The sequence below is a fragment of the Vulpes vulpes genome, chromosome 6 (genome assembly GCF_048418805.1).
Source record: "Vulpes vulpes isolate BD-2025 chromosome 6, VulVul3, whole genome shotgun sequence".
NCBI lineage: Eukaryota > Metazoa > Chordata > Mammalia > Carnivora > Canidae > Vulpes > Vulpes vulpes.
The window spans coordinates 78,307,410-78,320,852 of record NC_132785.1 but is presented as its reverse complement, the minus strand read 5'-3'; positions in this window follow the sequence as shown (position 1 = coordinate 78,320,852).

Below are 13,443 nucleotides of genomic sequence, written 5' to 3'. Positions count from 1 at the left end.
CGTATATATATATATAAATTATATGTATGTTTTTATAAACAATATCATATTTTAGATTCTGTTTTATACATGCATTTTCAGTAAGTTGTATCTACACCTTTTATGTCTGTAGAGATCTAAATCATAATTCTTGAAAATATTTAATTAATTAATTTTAGAGAGAGTTATATGATCATGGGGCAGGAGCAGAAAGGAAAGAAGTGGGTGGGGAGAGAATCTCAAGCAGACTCTGATGAATGAAGACTCTGATCTCAGGATCCTGAGATCATGACCTGAGCCAAACTGAGTCAGACGCTTAACTGAGCCACCCTGAGGATACGCATTTCAACACTTACTCAATTTCTGCATGGTAAATTGTAAGGCTTTTGATGGAGAGTGTCAAATTATTCATAGAAAGGTTATACGAGCTGAAACCTGATTGATTCCACACACTCCATGTGCTTACGTAACATCACTCGATTTTTTTCGGGCACAGTACCTTTGACTGGTTGCAATGGAAACCAGAAAGTGGTATGGGTTCAGTATAGCTTGGTTTCAAATCTTGATTCTGTCACTCACTAGCTGTGTAACACAAGCATGTTTTGAAGTTCTTTAGGTTTCCATTTCCTCATCTGTAAAATACAGAGACTAACAATACCCACCTCATAAGGCTATTCTGAGGATTAAATGAGATAGGTATAAATGCACTTAGAACTATCTTTGGCACATAAAAATCAGTAAACAGATACTGGCTATTTTATTACTTATATAGTTAAAATGATGTGGTGACATGTTGGTCTGATGTCATCTTGCTGGTTTGTATATTGTCCCCTTAATTTAATTATAGACCAAGATTTTTTTGTTTGATTATCATCTTAAAAAAATCATACTATATATCTATTTTGTTTTCAGATCTTGTAATAGCTCAAAACAATAAAATTCTGACTTAAGATATGAAATATAACACTGCTGTAAGGACTAATCCTGAATACCATATAGAATGAGCTCCTGAGATTAAACATCTTCAGCAAAGCTAATTAATTTAGAGAGAGAAGAGCAGCTGGAGAGCATATCCTTCGTAAAATTTTAACAGCCATACAATGCTTTATTTGCAAAGCATAACTATGAACTCTAGGATCTAACCCCATCATTCTAAATATACAGCTGCACATTTTTGAACAACATGATATAGTTGAGGATTGCTGAGAAATAGTTATTGGTAGACTGAACAGGCACAGATGTTGGTGCAGGTAGGGTGACTTTTTTTTTAAGATTTTATTTTTTTATTTATGATAGACACAGACAGAGAGAGAGAGAGAGAGAGAGAGAGAGAGGCAGAGACATAGGCAGAGAGAGAAGCAGACTTCCTGCAATAAGCCCAATGTGAAACTTGATCCTAGGACCCTAAGATCATGACTTGAACCAAAGGGACACTCTCAACAATTGAGCCACCAAGGCACGACCTGGGGTGACTGTTTTTATAGCAAATGCAAAACTGAGTCTTAGTTGAAAATATCAAAAAGAAGCAATGAATAGTGCCATTCTTGGGTGCAATATTGGCAGTATAATATTTGGTTTTGCAAGTGCCAGTCCACTCTGCAAGAGTGCCCTGTTATCAGGAGTGCTGTCTTAGATGTGGACAAAATGGGATACTTCAGAGAAAAGCAGTCATGAGAACTGAAGTCCTATCAGTCAAGGAAGAGTAGAATGATCCCAGGGTGTTCAGCTTAGAGAACAGATTTATGGGAGTTACACGAACAGACTTAAAACAGTTGAGGGATGAAACTTGCCCTATTTCCTTGGGTGGTAGCTAGACAAATGGACAGAGTTACAAAGAGGCAGATTCTAGTGATTCAGATTCTATTAGCATTATTTTTTTTAAAGATTTTATTTATTATTCATGAGAGACACAGGAAGAGGGAGAAGCAGGCTCCATGCAGGGATCCTGATGTGGGACTCGATCCCAGTACTCTGGGATCTTGCCCTGAGCAGAAGGCAGAAGCTCAACCGCTGAGCCACCCGGGTGTCCCTCTGTTAGCACTATTACTGTAAATGGCTTTAAATATTATTTGAACAGAGCCACACAAGCTATGGTGTGTGTGTGTTTGTGCATGTATTTAAAGTTTATTCTTCTAAAGAGGTAATATATTCAAGAGTTCTGAGGTATTTGTGGGTTTGGTAAATTGGGAGCCTGGTTTTCATAATTTGTGAACTGATCAATTTTCTCATTTGAACACAATCTCTTATTTTTTGAAACACAGATATTTCCTTCCTCCTCTTTTTTCCTTCCTTCCTTCCTTCCTTCCTTCCTTCCTTCCTTCCTTCCTTCCTTCCTTCCTTCCTTCCTCCTTCTCTCTCTCTCCTTCCCTCCCTCCCTTCCTCTCTTTCTTCCCTTCTTTCCTTTCCTCTTCCCTTCTTTCCTGCCCTCCTTTCTTCCAACAGCATTGGGGGGATTCAGAGAGATCATAATGACACTGTGACTGCTAAAGCTAATACAAATGGTCTGATGGAACCCACCAGGTGGACCCTGGGGTGGGATGGGGGAATCTGCTGTCAATACTTCTTAAGCACACAATGCTTTTTTAAAAGACCATTTACCAACATTACTTATTACCAGCATGTCCTAGGGAGACTAAAGAAAGAGTTCTACCTCAGACTGCACCTATTTGCTTAGGCAAGCCCAACACCTAAGCATAATGTCTTCAGAAAGTAGACACTCAAAAATATTTAATGCTGAGAAGGATGGGGAGAAATAGAGTGGTCATAAATACTTATTCTTTTTTTTTTTTGTAAAAAAAGGTTTTATTTGTTTATTCATGAGAGACACACAGAGAGAGGCAGAGATGTAAGCAGAAGGAGAAGCAGGCTCCCTGTGAGGAGCCTGATGCGGGACTCGATCCCAGGACCCCGGGATCATGACCTGAGCTAGAGGCAGATGCTCAACCGCTGCGCCATCCAGGCATTCCAATACTTTAATATTCTTATCCAAAATAAGATTTTTTTTTCACTTCACAATATTATTTTATCATGTAATTTTCAAAAGTGATGGAATGAAATAATGAGATTATCTATTACTATGAAAGGAGTTGGAGTATCAAAAATGTAAATGCCCAGGCTCCATTATGTTCATCACAGATCAACTGCAGATGGAGAAAATGTGGTTTACAGTGTCTCAACTCCAAGAGAGACACTTGTATATCTCAGAGAAGAGTATACAAGGGTTGATTTGGAGCCAAGAGATACATAACTTCACAACTGGTATAATTGGAAGCCATAATTTAGAGTTTCCCAACAGACACAATTGTTCAGTTTTCTCCAATGAATGAATATAGAAGGCAGATGGTTATATTGGTCCAGAGTTGCAAGTTTGATAGATAGGTATGATAGAAAACAGAGGGCAAGGGAGTTGAAAATTCTGGTGAGAGAGTAATTAAAATTATTCACTGGATAACATAGGTTCTAGATAGATTGAAAAAAAAAGTAAAAAGGGGTCAGGTGGGGGATTATAGACTGAGGGAAAAACTGAAAGGATCAGAACAGAAATACTAGGAATGAGGTATTTGTGGAGGGAAGACTTTTTGTGGTTCTGTTTGCAAAATGGAATTCTGGTTGTTAAATAGTTTTCTGAGGGTAGAGAAAGGTTGATAAGAGACCTTTCAGCAGTATCTTTAATGGACCTTAAGTGTCATATATTTAAGTAATGATTGCCAAGTATTTAAATGTATTTAGAAAGAAATATATACTATTTTGTTATATATATAACAACTATATATAAAATATATAAATATAAATATATATATATTTTAGAGAGAGACAGAGGATAGAGGGGCAGAAGGAGAGGGAGAGAGAATCTCAAGTAGTCTCCATTCTGGGCTCTTTCTCATGATCCTGAGATCATGACCTGAGTTGTAATTGAGTGGGACATTTAACTGGCTAAGCCACCCAAGATACCCCTATACTTTTACTTTAAATTGATAGTGTGGTTCAACCAATAAATTAAAAACATTACTTTGTGTTTGATTTTAGGATAAAAAAGATATTTAAATATAGATTAATTTTTAAAAGTTTGAATGAATATTAAACCTTTAGAAGAATTGTAAGAATAGAACAAATAACCTTTTCCCCCCTACCATCCCAAGAGCAAGCTGCATCATGATGCCCTATAACATTGTTTAGAGGCATCTGAAATAGAAGAAAATGTGTGCATTTAAAAAAAATCTGATGTTTGGAGTTCTTGCATTTTGTGTTTTAAGTAAAAAGCAATTGCTTTATTTTGTATCTTTTTTTGTGTTTTGTTTGCATGTGATGAGATAGAAAAATTTCTGCCTGCCATTTTGTAAGCCCTTCTCTGTAATGCCTTATGAATATGGATGACCTTTTTTCCCAGTGAATTAGAAAGCCAAATTTAATGTAATTGTCACTCTATTTTATCTTCATAACTTTACTTTCACAGTATTGGAGACATCTTGAGGTCCTATATAAGAACTTTTATCAGATGAATGCAATTTAGAATTCTGAAAAAGATGACTATGAGGTGAAATTTGAGAATTATCATTACTTTTATGCTCCTATTTAAATTGAGTATTAATGTCGATGCTCCTTAGATTGCCCGAACTTATTTTTTATTTTATGTTATAGTTTAAGATTTTATTTATTCATGAGAGAAACAGAGAGAGAGGCAAAGACATAGGCAGAGGGAGAAGCAGGCTCCCTGCAGGGAGCCTGATGTGAGACTCGATCCCAGGACCCTGGGATCACCACCCCAGTCAAAGGCAGATGCTCAACCACTGAGCCACCCAGGTGCCCCTATTTTTAATTTTTAAAAAATATTTTGCTTATTCATTTGCAAGGGAGGGAGAGAGCACAGCGAGGAGGAGCAGAGGGAGAGGAAGAAGCAGGCTCCTCACTGAGCCTGAGTACAGGGCTCAATCCCAGGACCCTGAGATCATGACCTGAGCTGAACCCAGGTGCCCCTAAACTTCCTGAATTTAACCAATAGTCCATTATGGTGTGGATCAAACAGTTGACTAATAAAAATAAAAGTCCTTTACAACTGTTTAGTGGTCATGTGCACTCTGGCAGCTAGCTGTGTTCAGCTGTGTGGGAAACTGGGTATGGTGCTCTTTGGATCTTCACTTGTACTTGAATCATACTTGGAGGTCCCTCAAAATGCTGTCTGAGAGTAGAAATGTTAATTACTCTTTATTAATTTTTTTAAAAAGTCAAAATTGAAACATGCCTCTATTGCTTCCTATAAGCCCCTGAATACCTTTTCAGAAGTATCAGGGATTCACTTTCATTTTTAGTTTTTCTTTCAGAAGGAAGTCATGGAAACTGCTTACATCTGAAAACATAGCTTAATTTTGATCACCTTCAAGATGAAAACACTTTGATTAAAATGTTTCAATAAAAACTATTTTAAAAAAGTGATTTAAAATTAGGCTTTAATTTTCCTGTTATATAGTAAGCCACATAAATCAGAAAGGGCCAATATTTTGGGCTTTAGGGACAGCCAGGTTCTGAATCTATGGGGAACATGCCTTAGTCTTGGGATTAGTTATGGTGCGCATCCTGGCTTTTAATAGTAATAGGGTGATTTAATGGTTATCCAATTTCAAATGAAAGTGACTTTTGAATTCTACCCAGTGAGCTGATCAATCTGAGAAGGGCTCAGCAATAAGAAGAAAAGGCAGATTTCATACTTTGTCCAGAGTGCCTTTTGGGCTTTGTTTTAAGAACCATGTGCAAAAACTAGTCCATTTAGTAGTGTCAGTCCAATTAGAAAACTCAGGGAAAGGCTGATCTCAGCTTAAAAATCAGCCAAGCCAATTGTTGAGTTCAAAGACAGTGAGATAAAAAAGAGCTAATTATGAAACTGAGTCTTATGGATTTAATAATTAATTATAAACAACAGAATGAACTTTAATTAAAAAGGTATAGAATTTTGCAGATCAATATTAAAAATGCAAAATTAGCCTATTTTTTAAATAATAAAAATCAACAATAGATCTATTATGTGCCAAATATTATTCTAGGCTTCTTGCATATATTATTTACTCTGATTTTTATGATAGTTTCTCAAGAAAGCATTGGCTTTACCATTTTACAGATAAAGAAACTGAAGCTAAATTCAGGCAAGATGGTGGAGGAGTAGGGTCCCCAAGTCACCTGTCCCCACCAACTTACTTAGATAACTTTCAAATCATCCTGAAAACCTATGAATTCGGCCTGGGATTTAACGAGAGAATAGTTGGAATAGTTGGAACGCTACAGAGAGGAGATTGCACTTCTAACGAGGGAGGAAGGCGGAAAAAAATAAAAAAGAATCCAGTGCGGGAGGGGCCCCGCGAGGAGCCGGGCTAAGGCCTAGGGGTGAGAGCCTCTGGACAGGAAAGCCCAGCCTTGGAAAAGCAGGAATTTTAAAAATCTGCACTGGATTCTTCCAGATGGAAGGGCTCTCAGCAGGGAACTCGGGCAGAACCGCAGGACGGGCAGTGAAGCCCCCAAGTTTCCTGGGTCACCAACAGAGGAGGTGCACCTGGGGGACAGTGCAACGCACACCGCAGGCGGATCTCGGTAAAGGGCTGGAGCACGTACCTGGTGGGGCTTTGGGGAGAAGCCAGTGGGTCAGGCTGGGACTCCGGAGGAGGGGGCTGCGCCCTGCGCCCTGCTGCCTTCGGGAGCCGCACCCCAGGGAGCGGGACTCCAGCAGCACAGGCCCCAGATCCCAGGGCGTCGGGGGACACAGCCCAGGAGCCTGCGCTCCCCCCAGGACAGGTGGAGGCCAGGAGGGCACAGGACAGTGGGGACGCTCTTGTCGCTGGGCACCCCGAGCTGTGCAGATCAGTGCCCCCCGCCCCTCGGAGCATCCAGGCCAGGGCAGACTGGGAGACTGCGGTGGTTACTGGGGGAGATGACTCCAGGGCTGGAGAGCTGGCCGCTGCCAGTGTTGTTGTTCCTCCTGGTGTCACCCTGTGCCTGGGAGGGGCGGGCCGCCAGGGAACAGGGGCCTCATGGGGTCAACAGCTCCCACTGAGCCCGGCACCCAGCGGAGTGTGGGGGGGCAGCTCCCCCAGATGCACACACCTGAGGGTCAGCACAGCAGGCCCCTCCCCCAGAAGACCAGCTAGAAGGACAGGGGAAGAGCAAGTTCTTCAGTGCTGGAAAACTCCAGGGGAAGCTGAGGGATTTACAGTATATAGAACCAGAGGGTACCCCTCCTTTTTTCTTTTGTCCTTTTTCCAGTACAACTTCTTTTTATAAATTTCCATATATAAATTTTATAATTTATAAATTTTATAAATTTCCAATTTTTTTCTCTTTTCCCAACTTAACTAAAATATTTTACTACCTCTTCATTTTTAAGTTTCTTCCTTTTTGACTTTCATATTTTTACAATTACAGGTCTTAGATATATTTTCCACTTCTAGAGTCCCTTCAACATACTCAACTTAATTTTGGGAGATATTTGATATTTTTGTTTTGTTCTGTTTTGTTTTGTGTTTTTTGTTTTCTCTGTCTCATTTTGTTCTACAATGGCAGAAGTTAATGCCTTCTAAAACATGACCATAATGTACCCAGAACCAGGTGGTATACTATGCTGGTTCATTCTGTGAGATTCCTCATTCCAGTTCTGCCCCCCTCTTTTATCTCATTTATGTTTTGGTGGTCAATGTTGAGGCTCTCTACAAGTATTTCTAACTTATATAAATTTGGGACTGAGCATCTTCTAACATACAGAACTTAATATACTTATAACCAAGAGGATCACCCTCTAGAACCCCTCAGGTAGACTACAATCTCCCTCCACTACAGCTTCATCACCACCACTATCTTCCAGTCCCCTCCCTTTTTTTCTTCTTCTCCTTTTCTTCTTCTTTTTTCTTTTTTCCTCTCTATTTTTGCTTTTTTCTCTTCTTCTTGGGATTCTTGGCCTTTTATTTTTACTACTTTGTTTTAAAATTTGTTTTTCACTTTAGTTGTCCGTTTGTTTTATTTTGTTCTGATCTTTGTTTTCAATTTCTGGTCTCTGACCTCATCAGAATCATCTAGGGTGAAATTGCCTTAGGTTGTGGTTGATATTCTTGACTCAGCCCGCTCATACAGCCACTCTACACTGAGCAAAAGGACTAGAAGGAAGAACTCACCACAAAAGAATCAGAAACAGTACTCTCTGCCACAGGGTTACAGAATTTGGATTACAATTTGATGTCAGAAAGCCAATTCAGAAGCATAATTATAAAGCTACTAGTAGCTCTGGAAAAAAGCATAAAGGATTTAAGAGACTTCATGCCTGCAGAATTTAGATTTAATCAGGCCAAAATTAAAAATCAATTAAATGAGTTGCAATCCAAACTGGAGGTTGTAACGATGAGGGTTAATGAGGTGGAAGAAAGAGTGAGCAACATAGAAGACAAGTTTATGGCAAGGAAGGAAGCTGAGGAAAAAAGAGAAAAACAATTAAAAGACCATGAGGGAAGGTTAAGGGGAAAAAATTATAGCCTCAGAAGGAAATATCTACGTATAATTGGGGTTCCAGAGAAGGTCGGAGGGCCAGAAAGCATATTTGAACAAATCATAGCTGAGAACTTCCCTAATTTGGGGAAGGAAACAGGCATTCAGATTCAAGAGATAGAGAGGTTCCTCCCACCCCAATCGATAAAAACTATGCAACACCTCGACATTTAATAGTGAAACTTGCAAATTCCAAAGATAAAGAGAAAATCCTTAGCAGCGAGAGACAAGAGATTCCTAACTTATATGGGGAGAAATCTTATATTAGCAGCAGACATCTCCGCAGAGACTTAGCAGGCCAGAAAGGGCTGGCAGGATATATTCAGGGTCCTAAATGAGAAGATATGCATGAAGCTAGAACTCAATCATAAGAAGAAATTTGGAAGCAACTCAAATACTTGGAAGTTAAAGAACACCCTGCTAAAAGATGAAAGGGTCAATCAGAAAATTAGAGAAGAATTAAAAAGATTCATGGAAACTAATGAAAATGAAGATACAACCATTCAAAATCTTTGGGATACAGCAAAAGCAGTCCTGAGAAGGAAATACATCCCAATATAAGCATCCCTCAAAAAAACTGGAAAAAACTGAAATACATAAGCTAACCTTGCACCAAAAGGAACTGGAGAAAGAACAGCAAATAAGGCCTACATCCAGCAGAAGAAGAGAGATAATAGATTCAAGCAGAACTCAATGAAATAGAGACCAGAAAAACTGTAGAACAGGTTAACAAAACCAGGAACTGATTCTTCGAAAGAATTAATAAGATAGATAAACCATTAGCCAGCATTATTAAAAACAAAAAGACTAATTAATAAAATCATGAATGAAAGAGGAGAGAGCACAACCCATACCAAGGAAATACAAACGATTTTAAAAACGTATTATGAGCAGCTATACGCCAATCAATTAAGCAATCTAGAGGAAATAGATGCATTTCTGGAAAACCACAAATTACCAAAACTGGAATAGGAGGAAATAGAAAACCTGAACAGGCCAATAACCAGGGAGGAGGTTGAAGCAGTCATCAAAAACCTCCCAAGATGCAAAAGTCCTGGGTCAAATGGCTTCCCAGGGGAATTCTATCAAATGTTTAAAGAAGAAACCATACCTATTTTACTAAAGCTCTTTTGAAGCATAGAAAGGGAGGGAATACTTCCAAACTCGTTCTATGAGGCCAGCATCACCTTAATTGCAAAACCAGACAAAGACCCCACCAAAAAGGAGAATTATAGACCAATATCCTTGATGAACACAGATGCAAAAATTCTCAACAAGATACTAGCCAATAGGATCCAACAGCACAATAAAAGGATTATTCACCATGACCAAATGGGATTTCTCCCCGATATGCAATGATGGTTTCACACTCATAAAACAATCAACGTGATAGATCATATCAACAAGAGAAAAAAACAAGAACCATATGATCCTCTCAATAGATGCAGACAAAGCATTTGACAAAATATAGCATCCATTCCTGATTAAAACTCTTCAAAGTGTAGGGGTAGAGGGAACATTCCTCAATATCTTAAAAGCTATTTATGAAAAGCCCACAGCAAATATCATTCTCAATGTGGAAACACTGGGAGCCTTTCCCCTAAGATCAGGAACACGACAGAGATGTCCACTCTCACCACAGCTATTCAACATAGTCCTAGAAGTCCTAGCCTCAGCAATCAGACAACAAAAAGAAATAAAAGGCATTCAAATTGGCAAAGAAGTAGTCAAACTCTCCCTCTTCGCAGACGATATGATACTGTACATAGAAAACCCAAGAGACTCCACCCTAAGATTGCTAGAACTCATACAGCAATTGGTAATGTGGCAGGATACAAAATCAATGCCCAAAAATCAGTTTCATTTCTATATACTAACAATGAGACCGAAGAAAGAGAAATTAAGGAGTCAATCCCATTTACAATTGTACCCCAAAGCATAAGATACCTAGGAATAAACCTAACTAAAGAGATAAAGGATCTATATCCTAAAAACTATAGAACACTTCTGAAAGAAATTGAGGAAGACCCAAAGAGATGGAAAAACATTCCATGCTCATGGATTGGAAGAATAAATGTGAAAATGTCAATGTTACCCAGGGCAATTTACACATTCAATGCAATCCCTATCAAAATACCATGGACTTTCTTCAGAGAGTTGGAACGATAATCTTAAGATTTTTGTGGAATCAGAAAAGACCCCAATAGACAGGGGAATTGAAAAAGAAAACCAGAGCTGTGGGCATCACAATGCTGGATTTCAAGTTGTACTACAAAGCTGTGCTCATCAAGGCAGCATGGTACTGGCACAAAAACAGACACATAGATCAATGGAACAGAATAGAGAACCCAGAAATGGGCCCTCAGCTCTATGGTCAACTAATATTTGACAAAGCAGGAAAGACTATCCACTGGAAAAAGGGCAGTCTCTTCAATAAATGGTGCTGGGAAAATTGGACAGCCATGTATCAAGGAATGAAACTAGACCATTCTCTTACACCATATACAAAGATAAACTCAAAATGGTTGAAAGATCTAAACTGGAGACAAGAATCCCTCAAAATCCTAGAGAAGAACCCAGGCAACACTGTTTTTGAACTTGGCCATAGTAACTTCTTGCAAGATACATCTATGAAGGCAAGGGAAACAAAAGCAAAAATGAACTTTTGGGACTTCATCAAGATTAAAAGCTTCTGCACAGGGCAGCCTGGGTGGCTCAGCGGTTTAGCACTGCCTTCAGTCCAGGGCCTGATCCTGGAGACCCAGGATTGAGTCCCATGTCGAGCTCCCTGCATGGAGCCTGCTTCTCCCTCTGCCTGTGTCTCTGCCTCTCTCTCTCTCTCTGTGTGTGTCTCTCATGAATAAATAAATAGTAAATAAAATCTTAAAAAAAAAAAAAGCTTCTGCACAGCAAAAGAAACAGTCAACAAAACTAAAAGAAAATCTACAGAACAGGAGAAGATATTTGCAAATGACCTATCAGATAAAGGCCTAGTATCCAAGATCTATAAAGAACTTATCAAATTCAACAGCAAAGAAACAAAGAATCCAATCATGAAATGGGAAAAGACATGAACAAAAATTTCACAGAAGAAGACACAGACATGGCCAACAAGCACATGAGAAAATGCTCTGCATCCCTTGTCATCAGGGAAATACAAATCAAAACCACAACGAGATACCACCTCACATCATTGAGAATGGCGAAAATTAACAAGACATTAAACAATAAATGTTGGATAGGATGTGGAGAAAGGGGAACCCTCTTGCACTGTTAGTGACAATGTGAACTGGTGCAGCCACCCTGGAAAACAGTGTGGAGGTTCCTCAAGAAGTTAAAAATAGACCTGCCCACGACCCAGCAATTGCACTGCTGGGGATTGACCCCAAAGATACAGATGAAGTGAAACGCCAGGACACCTGCACCCCGATGTTTATAGCAGCAATGTCCACAATAGCCAAACTGTGGAAGGAGCCTTAGTGTCCATCGAAAGATGAATGGATAAAGAAGATGTGGTTTATGTATACAATGGAATATTACTTGGCCATTAGAAACGACAAATACCCACCATTTGCTTCGACGTGGATGGCCCTGGAGGGTATCATGCTGAGGGAAGTAAGTCGTTCGGAGAAGGATAAACATTACATTGTTTCATTCATACAAGGAATATAAAAAATAGTGAAAGGGATTATAGGGGAAAGGAGAGAAAATGAGTGGGAAATATCAGAGGTGACAGAACATGAGAGAAGCCTAACTATGGGAAATAAAGAAGGGGAAGTGAAAGGGGAGGTGGGTGGGAGGATGGGGTGACTGGTTGATGGGCACTGAGAGGGGCACTTGACGGAATGAGCACTGGGTGTTATACTATATGTTGGCAAATCGAACTTCAATAAAAAATATACAAAAGAAAAAAAAAGAAACTGAGGCTAACGATTAAAAACACAAAGGTAGGAGGTGTTGAAGCAGAAATTTGAACCCAGGACATGCTGGTGTGACTCCTAGCCTAGGTGATTTCCACTCTCTGAGTTACCTCTGTGTAAGGCCTGAATGGTGAATTCTTGGCCCTTGTATTTGAATTAGTAATGTTAGTAAGTATTGCTTGTGTTGTATTAGTTACAAATCTTTTTTTAAAATTTTTTTAATTTATTTATTTATGATAGTCACAGAGGGAGAGAGAGAGAGAGAGAGGCAGAGACACAGGCAGAGGGAGAAGCAGGCTCCATGCACCGGGAGCCCGACGTGGGATTCGATCCCGGGTCTCCAGGATCGCGCCCTGGGCCAAAGGCAGGCGCTAAACCGCTGCACCACCCAGGGATCCCAATTAGTTACAAATCTTAGTGGCTTACCACAATAGTGAATATTTCCCATTCACTGAAAGCTCAAAGGAGGAGCTGCTCTAGGTTGCAGTCATCAGCTCCATGCTGCTGGTGGCTCTGCTCACCTTCAGCATGTGACTGCCTCTAAGGTATCTAGAGGTTGTGTTGGGGTGGTAGGTTTAGCAAACTAAAACACCTGACACTGTTGGAGGAGGTCATCTGGAGGACATGACATCTGCCAGGAATATATATTCCTGTGTACCATTTGTAACAGTGGGAAGCTTTTTCAAGGATGCTGCCTTGAGAGACTGATGTATTAAGACTCCCTGGATGGGATATGTGACTGAACTCAGTTAAGGTCTTTATATGAACTTTTAAGATTCTGGCCTGTTGTTTCAGAAATCTGCTTGTCTTGCAGCTGCCCAAGAGAAGCCTGCAAGACAAGTTCCCTTGCGTATTAAACCTACCACCTACCTATCTGGAGTGTCCCTTTTTTTAAAAGATTTTATTTATTTATTCGTGAGAGATACAGAGAGAGAAGCAGAGACACAGGCAGAGAGGGAGAAGCAGGCTCCTCGCAGGGAGCCCAATGTGGGAGTCGATCCCCAGACCTGGGATGATGCCCTGAGCTGAA